The following is a 21002-nucleotide window of genomic DNA, read 5'->3' as shown; positions in this document are numbered from 1 at the left end:
AACCGATTTGGAGGTAGAACCTACCCATATATATGTATGGAGTGGAGTTTGCAAGTGAAAAGATACTTTGTGTTCCCAACAAGCTAGGTGAAGGACGGCTTTCTTACACAATTATCTCTCAGAACTGAGCATGTGGAGAGACGTTCGTTCATCTAGCACAAAGGGAACGTGTTGCAGGAGAAACTTTTACTCAAGTTTCTCAGTCTATTTTCTAGTTCCGGTTTGAAGTTCATGCAGTTTTCACTGTAAAACCGAGTTGGAGCTAGTACCTCCCCATATATATGTATGGATTGGAATTGGCAACTGAAAAGAAACTTTGTGTTCCCAACAAGCAAGGTGAAGAACGGTTTTCACACACACTTATCTCTCAGAACTGAGCATGTGGAGAGACGTTCGTTCATCTAGCACAAAGGGAACGGGTTGCAGGAGAAACTTTTACTGTGGTTTCTCAGTCTGTTTCCTACTGCCGGTTTGAAATTTCTGCAGTTTTCCCTGTAAAACCGAGCTGGAGCTAGTACCTCCCCATATATATGTATGGAGTGGAGTTTGCAACTGAAAAGAAACTTTGTGTTCCCAACAAGCTAGGTGAAGTTCGGCATTCACACACACTTATCTCTGAGAATTGAACATGTGGAGAGAAGTTCGTTCATCTAGCCCAAAGGGAACGGTTTGCAGGGGAATCTTTTACTCTGGTTTCTCAGTCTGTATCCTAGTTCCGGTTTGAAGTTCCTGCAGTTTTCACTGTAAAACCGAGTTGGAGCTTGTACCTCCCCATATATATTTATGGAGTGGAGTTTGCAACTGAAAAGAACATTTGTGTTCCCTACAAGCTAGGTGAAGTACGGCTTTCACACACACTTATCTCTCAGAACTGAGAATGTGGAGAGACGTTCGTTCATCTAGCACAAAGGGAACGGTTGCAGGAGAAACTTTTACTCTGGTTTCTCAGTATGTTTCCTAGTGCCGGTTTGAAGTTCCTGCAGTTTTCACTGTAAAACCGAGTTGGAGATAGTACCTCCCCAGATATATGTATGGAGTTGAGTTTGCAACTGAAAAGAATCTTTGTGTTCCCAGGAGGCTAGATGAAGGACGGCTTCCACACACATTTATCTCTCAGAACTTAGTACGTGGAGAGACGTTCTTTCATCTAGCACAAAGGGAACGGGTTGCAGGGAAACTTTTACTCTGGTTTCTCAGTCTGTTTCCTACTGCCGGTTTGAAGTTCCTGCAGTTTTCACTGTAAAACCGAGTTGGAGCTAGTACCTCCCCTTATATATGTATGGAGTGGAGTTTGCAACTGAAAAGAAACTTTGTGTTCCCAACAAGCTAGGTGAAGGACGGCTTTCACACACACTTATCTCTGAGAATTGAGCATGTGGAGACGTTCGTTCATCTAGCAAAAACGGAACGGGTTGCATGAGAAACATTTACTCTGGATTCTCAGTCTGTTTCCTAGTGCCGGTTTGAAGTTCCTGCAGTTTTCACTGTAAAACCGAGTTGGAGCTAGTACCTCCCCATATATATATATGGAGTGGGGTTTGCAACTGAAAAGAAACTTTGTGTTCCCTACAAGCTAGGTGAAGTACGGCTTTCACACACACTTATCTCTGAGAATTGAGAATGTGGAGAAACTTTCGTTCATCTAACACAAAGGGAACGGTTGCAGGAGAAATTTTACTCTGGTTTCTCAGTCTGTTTCCTAGTGCCGGTTTGAAGTTCCTGCAGTTTTCACTGTAAAACCGAGTTGGAGATAGTACCTCCCCATATATATGTAAGGAGTGGAGTTTGCAACTGAAAAGAAACATTGTGTTTCCAACAAGCTAGGTGAAGGACGGCTTTCACACACACTTATCTCTCTGAAATGAGCATGTGGAGAGACGTTCGTTCATCTAGCACAAAGGGAACCGATTGCAGGAGAAACTTTTACTCTGGTTTCTCAGTCTATTTCCTAGGGCCGGTTTGAAGTTCCTGCAGATTTCTCTGTAAAACCGAGTTGGAACTAGTACCTCCCCATATATATGTATGGAGTGGAGTTTGCAAGTGAAAAGAAACTTTGTGTTCCCACCAAGTAGGTGAAGGACTGCTTTCACACACACTTATCTCTCAGAAATTAGCATGTGGAGAGACGTTCGTTCATCTAGCACAAACGGAACGGTTTGCAGGGGAAACTTTTATTCTGGTTCCTTAGTCTGTTTCCTACTGCCGGTATGAAGTTCCTGAAGTTTTCACTGTAAAACCGAGTTGGAGCTAATACCTCCCCATATATATGTATGGAGTGGAATTTGCAACTGAATAGAAACTTTGTGTTCCCAACAAGCTAGGTGAAGGACGGCTTTCACACACACTTTTTTCTCAGAACTGAGCACGTGGAGAGACTTTCGTTCATCTAGCACAAAAGGAACGGGTTGCAGGAGAAACTATTACTCTGGTTTCTCAGTCTGTTTCCTAGTGCCGGTTTGAATTTCCTGCAGTTTTCACTGTAAAACCGAGTTGGAGCTAGTACCTCCCAATATATATGTATGGAGTGGAGCTTGCAAATGAAAAGAAACTTTGTTTCCCCAACCAGCTAGGTGAAGGACGGCTTTCACACACAGTTATCTCTCAGAAATGAGCATGTGGAGAGACGTTCGTTCATCTAGCACAAACGGAACAGATTGCAGGGAAACTTTTACTCTGGTTTCTCAGTCTGTTTCCTACTGCCTGTTTGAAGTTCCTGCAGTTTTCACTGTAAAACCGAGTTGGAACTAGTACCTCCCCATTTATATGTATGGAGTGGAGTCTGCATCTGAAAACAAACTTTGTGTTCCCAACAAGCTAGGTGAAGAATGGCATTCACACAGAATTATCTCTGAGATTTGAGCATGTGGAGAGACGTTCGTTCATCTAGCACAAAGGGAACGGGTTGCAGGAGAAACTTTTACTCTGGTTTCTCAGTCTGTTTCCTAGTGCCGGTTTGAAGTTCCTGCAGTTTTCACTGTAAAACCGAGTTGGAGATAGTACCTCCCCATATATATGAATGGAGTGGAGTTTGCAACTGAAAAGAAACATTGTGTTCCCAACAATCTAGGTGAAGGTCGGTTTCACACACAATTATCTCTCAGAACTGAGCATGTGGAGAGACGTTCGTTCATCTAGCACTAAGGGAACCGGTTGCAGGAGAAACTTTTACTCTGGTTTCTCAGTCTGTTTCCTACTGCCGGTTTGAAGTTCCAGCAGTTTTCACTGTAAAACCGATTTGGAGGTAGAACCTACCCATATATATGTATGGAGTGGAGTTTGCAAGTGAAAAGATACTTTGTGTTCCCAACAAGCTAGGTGAAGGACGGCTTTCTTACACAATTATCTCTCAGAACTGAGCATGTGGAGAGACGTTCGTTCATCTACCACAAAGGGAACGTGTTGCAGGAGAAACTTTTACTCAAGTTTCTCAGTCTATTTTCTAGTTCCGGTTTGAAGTTCATGCAGTTTTCACTGTAAAACCGAGTTGGAGCTAGTACCTCCCCATATATATGTATGGATTGGTATTGGCAACTGAAAAGAAACTTTGTGTTCCCAACAAGCAAGGTGAAGAACGGTTTTCACATACACTTATCTCTCAGAACTGAGCATGTGGAGAGACGTTCGTTCATCTAGCACAAAGGGAACGGGTTGCAGGAGAAACTTTTACTGTGGTTTCTCAGTCTGTTTCCTACTGCCGGTTTGAAATTTCTGCAGTTTTCCCTGTAAAACCGAGTTGGAGCTAGTACCTCCCCATATATATGTATGGAGTGGAGTTTGCAACTGAAAAGTAACTTTGTGTTCCCAACAAGCTAGGTGAAGTTCGGCATTCACACACACTTATCTCTGAGAATTGAACATGTGGAGAGAAGTTCGTTCATCTAGCCCAAAGGGAACGGTTTGCAGGGGAAACTTTTACTCTGGTTTCTCAGTCTGTATCCTAGTTCCGGTTTGAAGTTCCTGCAGTTTTCACTGTAAAACCGAGTTGGAGCTTGTACCTCCCCATATATATTTATGGAGTGGAGTTTGCAACTGAAAAGAACATTTGTGTTCCCTACAAGCTAGGTGAAGTACGGCTTTCACACACACTTATCTCTCAGAACTGAGAATGTGGAGAGACGTTCGTTCATCTAGCACAAAGGGAACGGTTGCAGGAGAAACTTTTACTCTGGTTTCTCAGTATGTTTCCTAGTGCCGGTTTGAAGTTCCTGCAGTTTTCACTGTAAAACCGAGTTGGAGATAGTACCTCCCCAGATATATGTATGGAGTGGAGTTTGCAACTGAAAAGAATATTTGTGTTCCCAGGAGGCTAGGTGAAGGACGGCTTCCACACACATTTATCTCTCAGAACTTAGTACGTGGAGAGACGTTCTTTCATCTAGCACAAATGGAACGGGTTGCAGGGAAACTTTTACTCTGGTTTCTCAGTCTGTTTCCTACTGCCGGTTTGAAGTTCCTGCAGTTTTCACTGTAAAACCGAGTTGGAGCTAGTACCTCCCCTTATATATGTATGGAGTGGAGTTTGCAACTGAAAAGAAACTTTGTGTTCCCAACAAGCTAGGTGAAGGACGGCTTTCACACACACTTATCTCTGAGAATTGAGCATGTGGAGACGTTCGTTCATCTAGCAAAAACGGAACGGGTTGCATGAGAAACATTTACTCTGGATTCTCAGTCTGTTTCCTAGTGCCGGTTTGAAGTTCCTGCAGTTTTCACTGTAAAACCGAGTTGGAGCTAGTACCTCCCCATATATATATATGAAGTGGGGTTTGCAACTGAAAAGAAACTTTGTGTTCCCTACAAGCTAGGTGAAGTACGGCTTTCACACACACACATATCTCTGAGAATTGAGAATGTGGAGAAACTTTCGTTCATCTAACACAAAGGGAACGGTTGCAGGAGAAATTTTACTCTGGTTTCTCAGTCTGTTTCCTAGTGCCGGTTTGAAGTTCCTGCAGTTTTCACTGTAAAACCGAGTTGGAGATAGTACCTCCCCATATATATGTAAGGAGTGGAGTTTGCAACTGAAAAGAAACATTGTGTTTCCAACAAGCTAGGTGAAGGACGGCTTTCACACACACTTATCTCTCTGAACTGAGCATGTGGAGAGACGTTCGTTCATCTAGCACAAAGGGAACCGATTGCAGGAGAAACTTTTAGTCTGGTTTCTCAGTCTATTTCCTAGGGACGGTTTGAAGTTCCTGCAGATTTCTCTGTAAAACCGAGTTGGAACTAGTACCTCCCCATATATATGTATGGAGTGGAGTTTGCAAGTGAAAAGAAACTTTGTGTTCCCACCAAGTAGGTGAAGGACTGCTTTCACACACACTTATCTCTCAGAAATTAGCATGTGGAGAGACGTTCGTTCATCTAGCAAAAACGGAACGGGTTGCAGGGGAAACTTTTATTCTGGTTCCTTAGTCTGTTTCCTACTGCCGGTATGAAGTTCCTGAAGTTATAACTGTAAAACCGAGTTGGAGCTAATACCTCCCCATATATATGTATGGAGTGGAATTTGCAACTGAATAGAAACTTTGTGTTCCCATCAAGCTAGGTGAAGGACGGCTTTCACACACACTTTTTTCTCAGAACTGAGCACGTGGAGAGACTTTCGTTCATCTAGCACAAAAGGAACGGGTTGCAGGAGAAACTATTACTCTGGTTTCTCAGTCTGTTTCCTAGTGCCGGTTTGAATTTCCTGCAGTTTTCACTGTAAAACCGAGTTGGAGCTAGTACCTCCCAATATATATGTATGGAGTGGAGCTTGCAACTGAAAAGAAACTTTGTTTCCCCAACCAGCTAGGTGAAGGACGGCTTTCACACACACTTATCTCTCAGAAATGAGCATGTGGAGAGACGTTCGTTCATCTAGCACAAAGGGAACAGATTGCAGGGAAACTTTTACTCTGGTTTCTCAGTCTGTTTCCTACTGCCTGTTTGAAGTTCCTGCAGTTTTCACTGTAAAACCGAGTTGGAGCTAGTACCTCCCCATTTATATGTATGGAGTGGAGTCTGCATCTGAAAACAAACTTTGTCTTCCCAACAAGCTAGGTGAAGAATGGCATTCACACACAATTATCTCTGAGATTTGAGCATGTGGAGAGACGTTCGTTCATCTAGCACAAAGGGAACGGGTTGCAGGAGAAACTTTTACTCTGGTTTCTCAGTCTGTTTCCTAGTGCCGGTTTGAAGTTCCTGCAGTTTTCACTGTAAAACCGAGTTGGAGATAGTACCTCCCCATATATATGAATGGAGTGGAGTTTGCAACTGAAAAGAAACATTGTGTTCCCAACAATCTAGGTGAAGGACGGTTTCACACACAAATATCTCTCAGAACTGAGCATGTGGAGAGACGTTCGTTCATCTAGCACAAAGGGAACCGGTTGCAGGAGAAACTTTTACTCTGGTTTCTCAGTCTGTTTCCTACTGCCGGTTTGAAGTTCCTGCAGTTTTTACTGTAAAACCGAGTTGGAGCTAGTACCTCCCCATTTATATGTATGGAGTGGAGTCTGCATCTGAAAAGAAACTTTGTGTTCCCAACAAGCTAGGTGAAGGATGGCATTCACACACACATATCTCTGAGAATTGAGCATGTGGAGAGACGTTCGTTCATCTAGCAAAAAGGAAACGGGTTGCAGGAGAAACTTTTACTCTGGTTTCTCAGTCTGTTTCCTAGTGCCGGTTTGAAGTTCCTGCAGTTTTCACTGTAAAACCGAGTTGGAGATAGTACCTCCCCATATATATGTATGGAGTGGAGTTTGCAACTGAAAAGAAACATTGTGTTCCCAACAAGCTAGGTGAAGGACGGCTTTCACACACAATTATCTCTCAGAACTGAGCATGTGGAGAGACGTTCGTTCATCTAGCACAAAGGGAACCGGTTGCAGGAGAAACTTTTACTCTGGTTTCTCAGTCTGTTTCCTACTGCCGGTTTGAAGTTCCTGCAGTTTTCACTGTAAAACCGAGTTGGAGCTAGTACCTCCACATTTATATGTATGGAGTGGAGTCTGCATCTGCAAAGGAACTTTGTGTTCCCAACAAGCTAGGTGAAGGATGGCATTCACACACACTTATCTCTGAGATTTGAGCATGTGGAGAGACGTTCGTTCATCTAGCATAAAAGGGAACGGGTTGCAGGAGAAACTTTTACTCTGGTTTCTCAGTCTGTTTCCTAGTGCCGGTTTGAAGTTCCTGCAGTTTTCACTGTAAAACCGAGTTGGAGATAGTACCTCCCCATATATATGTATGGAGTGGAGTTTGCAACTGAAAAGAAACATTGTGTTCCCAACAAGCTAGGTGAAGGACGGCTTTCACACACAATTATCTCTCAGAACTCAGCATGTGGAGAGACGTTCGTTCATCTAGCACAAACGGAACGGGTTGCAGGAGAAACTTTTACTCTGGTTTCTCAGTCTGTTTCCTAGTGCCGGTTTGAATTTCCTGCAGTTTTCACTGTAAAACCGAGTTGGAGCTAGTACCTCCCAATATATATGTATGGAGTGGAGCTTGCAACTGAAAAGAAACTTTGTTTCCCCAACAAGCTAGGTGAAGGACGGGTTTCACACACACTTATCTCTCAGAACTGAGCATGTGGAGAGACGTTCGTTCATCTAGCACAAAGGGAACAGATTGCAGGAGAAACTTTTACTCTGGTTTCTCAGTCTGTTTCCTACTGCCGGTATGAAGTTCCTGCAGTTTTCACTGTAAAACCGAGTTGGAGCTAGTACCTCCCCATTTATATGTATGGAGTGGAGTCTGCATCTGAAAAGAAACTTTGTGTTCCCAACAAGCTAGGTGAAGGATGGCATTCACACACACTTATCTCTGAGATTTAAGCATGTGGAGAGAAGTTCGTTCATCTAGCACAAAGGGAACGGGTTGCAGGAGAAACTTTTACTCTGGTTTCTCAGTCTGTTTCCTAGTGCCGGTTTGAAGTTCCTGCAGTTTTCTCTGTAAAACCGAGTTGGAGCTAGTACCTCCCCATATATATGTATGGAGTGGAGTTTGCAACTGAAAAGAAACTTTGTGTTCTCAACAAGCTAGGTGAAAGACGGCTTCCACACACACTTATCTCTCAGAACTGAGCATGTGGAGAGACGTTCGTTCATCTAGCACAAAGGGAACGGGTTGCAGGAGAAACTATTACACTGGTTTCTCATTCTGTTTCCTAGTGCCGGTTTGAAGTTCCTGCAGTTTTCACTGTAAAATCGAGTTGGAGCTAGTACCTCCCCATTTATATGTATGGATAGGGGTTGGCAACTGAAAAGAAACTTTATATTCCCAACAAGCTAGGTGAAGGACGGCTTTCACACACACTTATCTCTCAGAACTGAGCATGTGGAGAGACGTTCGTTCATCTTGCACAAATGGAACGGGTTGCAGGAGAAACTTTTACTCTGGTTTCTCAGTCTCTTTCCTAGTGGCGGTTTGAAGTTCCTGCAGTTTTCACTGTAAAACCGAGTTGGAGCTAATACCTCACCATATATATGTATGGAGTGGAGTTTGCAAGTGAAAAGATAGTTTGTGTTCCCAACAAGATAGGTGAAGGACGGCTTCCACACACACTTATCTCTCAGAACTGAGAATGTGGAGAGACGTTCGTTCATCTAGCACAAAGGGAACGGGTTGCGGGTGAAACTTTTACTCTGGTTTCTCAGTCTGTTTCCTAGTGCCTGTTTGAAGTTCCTGCAGTGTTCACTGTAAAACCATGTTGGAGCTAGTACTTCCCCATATATATGTATGGAGTGGAGTTTGCAACTGAAAAGAAACTTTGTGTTCCCAACAAGCTAGTTGAAGGACGGCTTTCACACACACTTATACCTGAGAATTGAGCATGTGGGAGACGTTCGTTCATCTAGCACAAAGGGAACGGTTGCAGGAGAAAATTTTACTCTGGTTTCTCAGTCTGTTTCCTAGTGCCGGTTTGAAGTTCCTGCAGTTTTCACTGTAAAACAGAGTTGGAGCTATTACCTCCCCATATATATGTATGGAGTGGAGTTTGCAACTGAAAAGAAACATTGTGTTCCCAACAAGATAGGTGAAGGACGGCTTCCACACACATTTATCTCTCACAACTGAGCATGTGGAGAGACGTTCGTTCATCTAGCAAAAAGGGAACGGGTTGCAGTAGAAACTTTTACTCTGGTTTTTCAGTCTGTTTCCTAGTGCCTGTTTGAAGTTATTGCAGTTTTCACTGTAAAACCGAGTTGGAGTTAGTACCTCCCCATATATTTGTATGGAGTGGAATTTGCAACTGAAAAGAAACTTTGTGTTCCCAACAAGCTATGTGAAGGACGGCTTTCACACACACTTATCTCTCAGAACTGAGCACGTGGAGAGAAGTTCGTTCATCTAGCACAAACGGAACGGGTTGCAGGAGAAACTTTTACTCTGTTTTCTCAGTCTGTTTCCTACTTCCAGTTTGAAGTTCCTGCAGTTTTCACTGTTAAACCGAGTTGGAGCTAGTACACGCCAATATATATGTATGGATTGGAGTTTGCAACTGAAAAGAAACTTTGTGTTCCCAACAATCTAGGTGAAGGACGGCTTTCACACACAATTATCTCTCAGAACTTAGCATGTGAAGAGACGTTCGTTCATCTAGCAGAAATGGAACAGGTTGCAGGAGAAACTTTTACTCTGGTTTCTCAGTCTGTTTCCTAGTGCCGGTTTGAAGTTCCTGCAGTTTTCACTGTAAAACGGAGTTGGAGCTATTACCTCCCCATATATATGTATGGAGTGGAATTTGCAACTCAAAGAATCTTTGTGTTCCCAACAAGCTAGGTGAAGGTCGGCATTCACACACACTTATCTCTCAGAACTGAGCACTTGGAGAGACGTTCGTTCATCGAGCACAAAGGGAACGGGTTGCAGGAGAAACTTTTGCTCTGGTTTCTCAGTCTGTTTCCTACTGCCGGGTTGTAGTTCCTACAGTTTTCACTGTAAAACCAATTTGGAGCTAGTACCTCCCAATATATATATATGGAGTGGAGTTTGCAACTGAAAAGAAACTTTGTGTTCCCAAGAGGCTAGGTGAAGGACGGCTTTCACACACACTTATCTCTCAGAACGGAGCATGTGGAGAGACGTTCGTTCATCTAGCACAAAGGGAACGGTTTGCAGGAGAACCTATTACTCTGGTTTATCAGTCTGTTTCCTAGTGCCGGTTTAAGTTCCTGCAGTTTTCACTGTAAACACGTGTTGGAAATATTACCTCCCCATATATATGTATGGAGTGGAGTTTGCAACTGAAAAGAAACTTTGTGTTCCCAACAAGCTAGGTGAAGGACGGCTTTCACACACAATTAACTCTCAGAACTGAGCATGTGGAGAGACGTTCGTTCATCTAGCACAAAGTGAACGGGATGCAGGAGAAAATTTTACTCTGGTTTCTCAGTCTGTTTCCTACTGCCGGTTTGAAGATCCTGCAGTTTTCACTGTAAAACCGAGTTGGAGGTAGAACCTACCCATATATATGTATGGAGTGGAGTTTGCAAGTTAAAAGATACTTTGTGTTCCCAACAAGCTAGGTGAAGGACGGCTTTCTCACACAATTATCTCTCAGAACTGAGCATGTGGAGAGACGTTCGTTCATCTAGCATAAACGGAACGGTATGCAGGAGAAACTTTTACTCTGGTTTCTCAGTCTGTTTCCTACTGCCGGTTTGATGTTTCTGCAGTTTTCTCTGTAAAAGCGATTTGGAGCTTGTACCTCCCAATATATATGTATGGAGTGGAGTTTGCAACTGAATAGAATCTTTGTGTTCCCAACAAGCTAGGTGAAGGACGGCTTTCACACACACTTATCTCTCAGAACTGAGCATGTGGTGAGACGTTCGTTCATCTAGCACAAAGGGAACAGGTTGCAGGAGAAACTTTTACTCTTGTTTCTCAGTCTGTTTCCTACTGCCGGTTTGAAGTTCCTGCAGTTTTCAGTGTAAAACCGAGTTGGAGATAGTACCTCCCCATATATTTGTATCGAGTGGAGTTTGCAACTGAAAAGAAACATTGTGTTCCCAACAAGATAGTTGAAGGACGGCTTCCACACACAATTATCTCTCAGAACTGAGAATGTGGAGAGACGTTCGTTCATCTAGCACAAAGGGAACGGTTTGCAGGAGAAACTTTTACTCTGGTTTTTCAGTCTGTTTCCTAGTGCCGTTTTGAAGTTATTGCAGTTTTCACTGTAATACCGAGTTGGAGCTAGTACCTCCCAATATATATGTATGGAGTGGAGCTTGCAACTTAAAAGAAACTTTGTGTTCCCAACAAGCTAGTTGAAGTACGTCTTTCACACACATTTATCTCTCAGAACTGAGCATGTGGAAAGACGTTCGTTCATCTAGCAAAAAGGGAACAGACTGCAGGAGAAACATTTACTCTGGTTTCTCAGTGTGTTTCCTAGTGCCGGTTTGAAGTTCCTGCAGTTTTCACTGTAAAACCGTGTTGGAGATAGTACCTCCCCATATATATGTATGGAGTGGAGTTTGCAACTGAAAAGAATCTTTGTGTTCCGAAGACGCTAGGTGAAAGACGGCTTCCACACACACTTATCTCTCAGAACTTAGCATGTGGAGAGACTTTCGTTCATCTAGCACAACGGGAACGGGTTGCAGGAGAAACTTTTACTCTGGTTTCTCAGTCTGTTTCCTAGTGCCGGTTTGAAGTTCCTGCAGTTTTCACTGTAAAACCGAGTTGGAGATAGTACCTCCCCATATATATGTATGGAGTGGAGTTTGCAACTGAAAAGAAACATTGTGTTCCCAACAAGCTAGGTGAAGGACGGCTTTCACACACAGTTATCTCTCAGAACTCAGCATGTGGAGAGACGTTCGTTCATCTAGCACAAACGGAACGGGTTGCAGGAGAAACTTTTACTCTGGTTTCTCAGTCTGTTTCCTAGTGCCGGTTTGAATTTCCTGCAGTTTTCACTGTAAAACCGAGTTGGAGCTAGTACCTCCCAATATATATGTATGGAGTGGAGCTTGCAACTGAAAAGAAACTTTGTTTCCCCAACAAGCTAGGTGAAGGACGGGTTTCACACACACTTATCTCTCAGAACTGAGCATGTGGAGAGACGTTCGTTCATCTAGCACAAAGGGAACAGATTGCAGGAGAAACTTTTACTCTGGTTTCTCAGTCTGTTTCCTACTGCCGGTATGAAGTTCCTGCAGTTTTCACTGTAAAACCGAGTTGGAGCTAGTACCTCCCCATTTATATGTATGGAGTGGAGTCTGCATCTGAAAAGAAACTTTGTGTTCCCAACAAGCTAGGTGAAGGATGGCATTCACACACACTTATCTCTGAGATTTAAGCATGTGGAGAGAAGTTCGTTCATCTAGCACAAAGGGAACGGGTTGCAGGAGAAACTTTTACTCTGGTTTCTCAGTCTGTTTCCTAGTGCCGGTTTGAAGTTCCTGCAGTTTTCTCTGTAAAACCGAGTTGGAGCTAGTACCTCCCCATATATATGTATGGAGTGGAGTTTGCAACTGAAAAGAAACTTTGTGTTCTCAACAAGCTAGGTGAAAGACGGCTTCCACACACACTTATCTCTCAGAACTGAGCATGTGGAGAGACGTTCGTTCATCTAGCACAAAGGGAACGGGTTGCAGGAGAAACTATTACACTGGTTTCTCATTCTGTTTCCTAGTGCCGGTTTGAAGTTCCTGCAGTTTTCACTGTAAAATCGAGTTGGAGCTAGTACCTCCCCATTTATATGTATGGATAGGGGTTGGCAACTGAAAAGAAACTTTATATTCCCAACAAGCTAGGTGAAGGACGGCTTTCACACACACTTATCTCTCAGAACTGAGCATGTGGAGAGACGTTCGTTCATCTTGCACAAATGGAACGGGTTGCAGGAGAAACTTTTACTCTGGTTTCTCAGTCTCTTTCCTAGTGGCGGTTTGAAGTTCCTGCAGTTTTCACTGTAAAACCGAGCTGGAGCTAATACCTCACCATATATATGTATGGAGTGGAGTTTGCAAGTGAAAAGATAGTTTGTGTTCCCAACAAGATAGGTGAAGGGCGGCTTCCACACACACTTATCTCTCAGAACTGAGAATGTGGAGAGACGTTCGTTCATCTAGCACAAAGGGAACGGGTTGCGGGTGAAACTTTTACTCTGGTTTCTCAGTCTGTTTCCTAGTGCCTGTTTGAAGTTCCTGCAGTGTTCACTGTAAAACCATGTTGGAGCTAGTACTTCCCCATATATATGTATGGAGTGGAGTTTGCAACTGAAAAGAAACTTTGTGTTCCCAACAAGCTAGTTGAAGGACGGCTTTCACACACACTTATACCTGAGAATTGAGCATGTGGGAGACGTTCGTTCATCTAGCACAAAGGGAACGGTTGCAGGAGAAAATTTTACTCTGGTTTCTCAGTCTGTTTCCTAGTGCCGGTTTGAAGTTCCTGCAGTTTTCACTGTAAAACAGAGTTGGAGCTATTACCTCCCCATATATATGTATGGAGTGGAGTTTGCAACTGAAAAGAAACATTGTGTTCCCAACAAGATAGGTGAAGGACGGCTTCCACACACATTTATCTCTCACAACTGAGCATGTGGAGAGACGTTCGTTCATCTAGCAAAAAGGGAACGGGTTGCAGTAGAAACTTTTACTCTGGTTTTTCAGTCTGTTTCCTAGTGCCTGTTTGAAGTTATTGCAGTTTTCACTGTAAAACCGAGTTGGAGTTAGTACCTCCCCATATATTTGTATGGAGTGGAATTTGCAACTGAAAAGAAACTTTGTGTTCCCAACAAGCTATGTGAAGGACGGCTTTCACACACACTTATCTCTCAGAACTGAGCACGTGGAGAGAAGTTCGTTCATCTAGCACAAACGGAACGGGTTGCAGGAGAAACTTTTACTCTGTTTTCTCAGTCTGTTTCCTACTTCCAGTTTGAAGTTCCTGCAGTTTTCACTGTTAAACCGAGTTGGAGCTAGTACACGCCAATATATATGTATGGATTGGAGTTTGCAACTGAAAAGAAACTTTGTGTTCCCAACAATCTAGGTGAAGGACGGCTTTCACACACAATTATCTCTCAGAACTTAGCATGTGAAGAGACGTTCGTTCATCTAGCAGAAATGGAACAGGTTGCAGGAGAAACTTTTACTCTGGTTTCTCAGTCTGTTTCCTAGTGCCGGTTTGAAGTTCCTGCAGTTTTCACTGTAAAACGGAGTTGGAGCTATTACCTCCCCATATATATGTATGGAGTGGAATTTGCAACTCAAAGAATCTTTGTGTTCCCAACAAGCTAGGTGAAGGTCGGCATTCACACACACTTATCTCTCAGAACTGAGCACTTGGAGAGACGTTCGTTCATCGAGCACAAAGGGAACGGGTTGCAGGAGAAACTTTTGCTCTGGTTTCTCAGTCTGTTTCCTACTGCCGGGTTGTAGTTCCTACAGTTTTCACTGTAAAACCAATTTGGAGCTAGTACCTCCCAATATATATATATGGAGTGGAGTTTGCAACTGAAAAGAAACTTTGTGTTCCCAAGAGGCTAGGTGAAGGACGGCTTTCACACACACTTATCTCTCAGAACGGAGCATGTGGAGAGACGTTCGTTCATCTAGCACAAAGGGAACGGTTTGCAGGAGAACCTATTACTCTGGTTTATCAGTCTGTTTCCTAGTGCCGGTTTAAGTTCCTGCAGTTTTCACTGTAAACACGTGTTGGAAATATTACCTCCCCATATATATGTATGGAGTGGAGTTTGCAACTGAAAAGAAACTTTGTGTTCCCAACAAGCTAGGTGAAGGACGGCTTTCACACACAATTAACTCTCAGAACTGAGCATGTGGAGAGACGTTCGTTCATCTAGCACAAAGTGAACGGGATGCAGGAGAAAATTTTACTCTGGTTTCTCAGTCTGTTTCCTACTGCCGGTTTGAAGATCCTGCAGTTTTCACTGTAAAACCGAGTTGGAGGTAGAACCTACCCATATATATGTATGGAGTGGAGTTTGCAAGTTAAAAGATACTTTGTGTTCCCAACAAGCTAGGTGAAGGACGGCTTTCTCACACAATTATCTCTCAGAACTGAGCATGTGGAGAGACGTTCGTTCATCTAGCATAAACGGAACGGTATGCAGGAGAAACTTTTACTCTGGTTTCTCAGTCTGTTTCCTACTGCCGGTTTGATGTTTCTGCAGTTTTCTCTGTAAAAGCGATTTGGAGCTTGTACCTCCCAATATATATGTATGGAGTGGAGTTTGCAACTGAATAGAATCTTTGTGTTCCCAACAAGCTAGGTGAAGGACGGCTTTCACACACACTTATCTCTCAGAACTGAGCATGTGGTGAGACGTTCGTTCATCTAGCACAAAGGGAACAGGTTGCAGGAGAAACTTTTACTCTTGTTTCTCAGTCTGTTTCCTACTGCCGGTTTGAAGTTCCTGCAGTTTTCAGTGTAAAACCGAGTTGGAGATAGTACCTCCCCATATATTTGTATCGAGTGGAGTTTGCAACTGAAAAGAAACATTGTGTTCCCAACAAGATATTTGAAGGACGGCTTCCACACACAATTATCTCTCAGAACTGAGAATGTGGAGAGACGTTCGTTCATCTAGCACAAAGGGAACGGTTTGCAGTAGAAACTTTTACTCTGGTTTTTCAGTCTGTTTCCTAGTGCCGTTTTGAAGTTATTGCAGTTTTCACTGTAATACCGAGTTGGAGCTAGTACCTCCCAATATATATGTATGGAGTGGAGCTTGCAACTTAAAAGAAACTTTGTGTTCCCAACAAGCTAGTTGAAGTACGTCTTTCACACACATTTATCTCTCAGAACTGAGCATGTGGAAAGACGTTCGTTCATCTAGCAAAAAGGGAACAGACTGCAGGAGAAACATTTACTCTGGTTTCTCAGTGTGTTTCCTAGTGCCGGTTTGAAGTTCCTGCAGTTTTCACTGTAAAACCGTGTTGGAGCTAGTACCTCAGTATATATATGTATGGAGGGGAGTTTGCAACTGAAAAGAAACTTTGTGTTCCCAACAAACTAGGTGAAGAACGGCATTCACACACACTTATCTTTGAGATTTGAGCATGTGGAGAGACGTTCGTTCATCTAGCACAAAGGGAGCGGTTTGCAGGAGAAACTTTTACTCTGGTTTCTCAGTCTGTTTCCTAGTGCCGGTTTGAAGTTCCTGCAGTTTTCACTGTATCACCGAGTTGGAGCTAGTACCTCCCCATATATATATATATGGAGTGGAGTTTGCAACTGAAAAGAATCTTTGTGTTCCCAACAAGCTAGGTGAAGGACGGCTTTCACACACACTTATCACTCAGAACTGAGCATGTGGAGAGACGTTCGTTCATTTAGCACAATTGGAACAGGTTGCAGGAGAAACTTTTACTCTGGTTTCTCAGTCTGTTTCCTACTGCCGGTTTGAAGTTCCTGCAGTTTTCACTGTAACACCGAGTTGGAGCTAGTAACTCCCCATATATATGTATGGAGTGGAGTTTGCAACTGAAAAGAATCTTTGTGTTCCCAAAAAGCTAGGTGAAGGACGGCTTTCACACACAAATAACTCTGAGAATTGAGCATGTGGAGAGACGTTCGTTTATCTAGCACAAACGGAACGGGTTGCAGGAGAAACTATTACTCTGGTTTCTCTGTCTGTTTCCTAGTGCCTGTTTGAAGTTCCTGCAGTTTTCACTGTAAAACCGAGTTGGAGCTAGTAACTCCCCATATGTATGTATGGAGTGGACTTTGCAACTGAAAAGAAAATTTGTGTTCCCTGCAAGCTAGGTGAAGGACGGCTTTCACACACACTTATCTCTCAGAACTGAGCATGTGGAGAGACGTTCGTTCATCTAGCACAAAGGGAACGGGTTGCAGGGAAACTTTTACTCTGGTTTCTCATTCTCTTTCTAGTGGCGGTTAGAAGTTCCTGCAGTTTTCACTGTAACACCGAGTTGGAGCTAGTACCTCCCCATATATATGTATGGAGTGGAATTTGCAACTGAAAAGAAACTTTGTGTTTCCAACAAGCTACTTGAAGGACGGCTTTCACACACACTTATCTCTCAGAACTGAGCATGTGGAGAGACGTTCGTTCATCTAGCACATAGGGAAAGGTTTGCAGGAGAAACTTTTACTCTGGTTTCTCAGTCTGTTTCATACTGCCGGTTTGAAGTTCCTGCAGTTTTCACTGTAAAATCCAGTTGGAGCTAGTACCTAACCATATACATGTATGGATTGGAATTTGCTACTGAAAAGAAACTTTGTGTTCCCAACAAGCTAGGTGAAGGTCTGCTTTCACACACAATTATCTCTCAGAACTGAGCATGTGGAGAGACGTTCGTTCATCTAGCACAAAGGGAACGGTTTGCAGGAGAAAATATATTTCTGGATTCTCAATCTGTTTCCTAGTGCCGGTTTGAAGTTCCTGCAGTTTTCACTGTAAAACCGAGTTGGAGCTTGTACCTCCCCATATATATGTATGGAGTGGAATTTGCAACTGAAAAGAATCTTTGTGTTCCCAACAAGCTAGGTGAAGTACGGCTTTCACAGATACTTATCCCTCAGAACTGAGCATGTGGAGAGACTTTCGATCATCTAGCACAAAGGGAACGGGTTGCAGGAGAAACTTTTGCTCTGGTTTCTCAGTCTGTTTCCTACTGCCGGGTTGAATTTCCTACATTTTTCACTGTAAAACCGAGATGGAGCTAGTACCTCCCAATATATATGTATGGAGTGGAGTTTGCAACTGAAAAGAAACTTTGTGTTCCCAACAAGCTAGTTGCAGGACGGCTTTAACACACAATTATCTCTCAGTACTGAGCCTGTGGAGAGACGCTCGTTCATCTAGCACAAAGGGAACGGTTTGCAGTAGAACCTATTACTCTGGTTTCTCAGTCTGTTTCCTAGTGCCGGTTTTAAGTTCCTGCAGTTTTCACTGTAAACGCGAGTTGGAGCTATTACCTCCCCATATATATTTATCGAGTGGGGTTTGCAACTGAAAAGAAACTTTGTGTTCCCAACAAGCTAGGTGAAGGACGGCTTTCACACACAATTAACTCTCAGAACTGAGCATGTGGAGAAATTTTCGTTCATCTAGCACAAAGGGAAAGGGTTGCAGGAGAAACTATTACTCTGGATTCTCAGTCTGTTTCCTAGTGCTGGTTTGAATTTCCTGCAGTTTTCACTGTAAAACCGAGTTGGAGCTAGGTCATCCCCATATATATGTATGGATTGGAGTTTGCAACTGAAAAGAAACTTTGTATTCCCAACAAGCTAGGTGAAGGACGGTTTTCACACACACTTATCTCTCAGAATTGAGCAAGTGGAGAGACGTTCGTTCATCTAGCACAAAGGGAACGGGTTGCAGGGAAACTTTTACTCTGGTTTCTCATTCTCTTTCTAGTGGCGGTTAGAAGTTCCTGCAGTTTTCACTGAAAAACTGAATTGGAGCTAGTACCTCCCCATATATATGTATGGAGTGGAGTTTGCAAGTGAAAAGAAACTTTGTGTTCCCAACAAGCTAGGTGAAGGACGGCTTTTTCACACAGTTATCTCTCAGAACTGAGCATGCGGAGAGACGTTCGTTCATCTAGCACAATGGGAACGGTTTTCAGGTGAAACTTTTACTCTGGTTTCTCAGTCTGTTTCCTAGTGCCGGTTTGAAGTTCCTGCAGTTTTCACTGTAAAACCGAGTTGGAGCTAGTACCTCCCCATATATATGTATGGAGTGGAATTTGCAACTGAAAAGAAACTTTGTGTTCCCAACAAGCTAGTTGAACGACGGCTTTCACACACACTTATCTCTCAGAACTGAGCACGTGGAGAGACGTTCGTTCATCTAGCACAAACGGAACGGTATGCAGGAGAAACTTTTACTCTTGTTTCTCAGTCTGTTTCCTACTGCCTGTTTGAAGTTCCTGCAGTTTTCACTGTAAAACCGAGTTGGAGCTAGTACCTCTCAATTTATATGTATGGAGTGGAGCTTGCAACTTAAAAGAAACTTTGTGTTCCCAACAAGCTAGTTGTAGTACGGCTTTCACACACAATTTTTCTCAGAACTGAGCATGTCTAAAGACATTCGTTCATCTAGCACAAAGGGAACAGATTGCAGGAGAAACATTTACTCTGGTTTCTCAGTCTGTTTCCTAGTGCCGGTTTGATGTTCCTGCAGTTTTCACTGTAAAACCGAGTTGGAGCTAGTACCTCCCCATATATATGTATGGAGTGGAGTTTGCAACTGAAAAGAATCTTGGTGTTCCCAACAAGCTAGGTGAAGGACGGCATTCACACACAATTATCTCTCAGAACTCAGCATGTGGAGAGACGTTCGTTCATCTAGCACAAAGGGAACCGTTTGCAGGAGAAACTTTTACTCTGGATTCTCAGTCTGTTTCCTAGGGCCGGTTTGAAGTTCCTGCAGCTTTCTCTGTAAAACCGAGTTGGAGCTAGTACCTCCCCATATATATGTATGGAGTGGAGTTTGCAAGTGAAAAGAATCTTTGTGTTCCCACCAAGTAGGTGAAGGACTGCTTTCACGCACACTTATCTCTCAGAAATTAGCATGTGGAGAGACGTTCGTTCATCTAGCACAAACGGAACGGTTTGCAGGGGAAACTTTTATTCTGGTTTCCCAGTCTGTTTCCTACTGCCGGTTTGAAGTTCCTGGAATTTTCACTGTAAAGCCGAGTTGGAGATAGTACCTCCCCATATATATGTATGGAGTGGAGTTTGCAACTGAAAAGTAACTTTGTGTTTCCAAAAAGCTAGGTGAAGGACGGCTTTCACACACAATTATCTCTCAGAACTGAGCATGTGGAGAGACGTTCTTTCACCTAGCACAAACGGAACAGATTGCAGGAGAAACTTTTAGTCTGGTTTCTCAGTCTGTTTCCTACTGCCGGTTTGAACTTCCTGCGGTTTTCACTGTAAAACAGAGTTGGAGCGAGTACCTCCCCATTTATATGTATGGAGTGGAGTTTGCAACTGAAAAGATACTTTGTGTTCCCAACAAGCTAGTTGAAGGACGGTTTCACACACACTTATCTCTCAGAACTGAGCATGTGGAGAGACGTTCGTTAATCTAGCACAAAGGGAACGGGTTGCAGGAGAAACTTTTACTCTGGATTCTCAGTCTGTTTCCTAGTGCCGTTTTGAAGATCCTGCAGTTTTCACTGTAAAACAGAGTTGGAGCTAGTACGTCCCCATATATATGTATGGAGTGGAATTTGCAACTGAATAGAAACTTTGTGTTCCCAACAAGCTAGGTGAAGGACGGCTTTCACACACACTTATTTCTCAGAACTGAGCACGTGGAGAGACGTTCGTTCATCTAGCACAAACGGAACGGGTTGCAGGGGAATCTTTTACTCTGGTTTCTCAGTCTGTTTCCTAGTGCCGGTTTGAAGTTCCTGCAGTTTTCTCTGTAAAACCGAGTTGGAGATTGTACCTCCCCATTTATATGTATGGAGTGGAGTCTGCATCTGAAAAGAACTTTGTGTTCCCAACAAGCTAGGTGAAGGATGGCATTCACACACACTTATCTCTGAGATTTGAGCATGTGGAGAGAAGTTCGTTCATCTAGCACAAAGGGAACGGGTTGCAGGAAAAACTATTACTCTGGTTTCTCAGTCTGTTTCCTAGTGCCGGTTTGAAGTTCCTGCAGTTTTCTCTGTAAAACAGAGTTGGAGCTAGTACCTCCCCATATATATGTATGGAGTGGAGTTTGCAACTGAAAAGAAACTTTGTGTTCTCAACAAGCTAGGTGAAGGACGGCTTCCACACACACATATCTCTCAGAACTGAGCATGTGGAGAGACGTTCGTTCATCTAGCACAAAGGGAACGGGTTGCAGGAGAAACTATTACACTGGTTTCTCATTCTGTTTCCTAGTGCCGGTTTGAAGTTCCTGCAGTTTTCACTGTAAAACCGAGTTGGAGCTAGTACCTCCCCATATATATGTATGGATAGGGGTTGGCAACTGAAAAGAAACTTTATATTCCCAACAAGCTAGGTGAAGGACGGCTTTCACACACCCTTAT

This window comes from Camelus bactrianus, chromosome 8, assembly GCF_048773025.1.
Source record: "Camelus bactrianus isolate YW-2024 breed Bactrian camel chromosome 8, ASM4877302v1, whole genome shotgun sequence".
Lineage (NCBI taxonomy): Eukaryota > Metazoa > Chordata > Mammalia > Artiodactyla > Camelidae > Camelus > Camelus bactrianus.
This window is presented reverse-complemented; position numbering follows the sequence as displayed.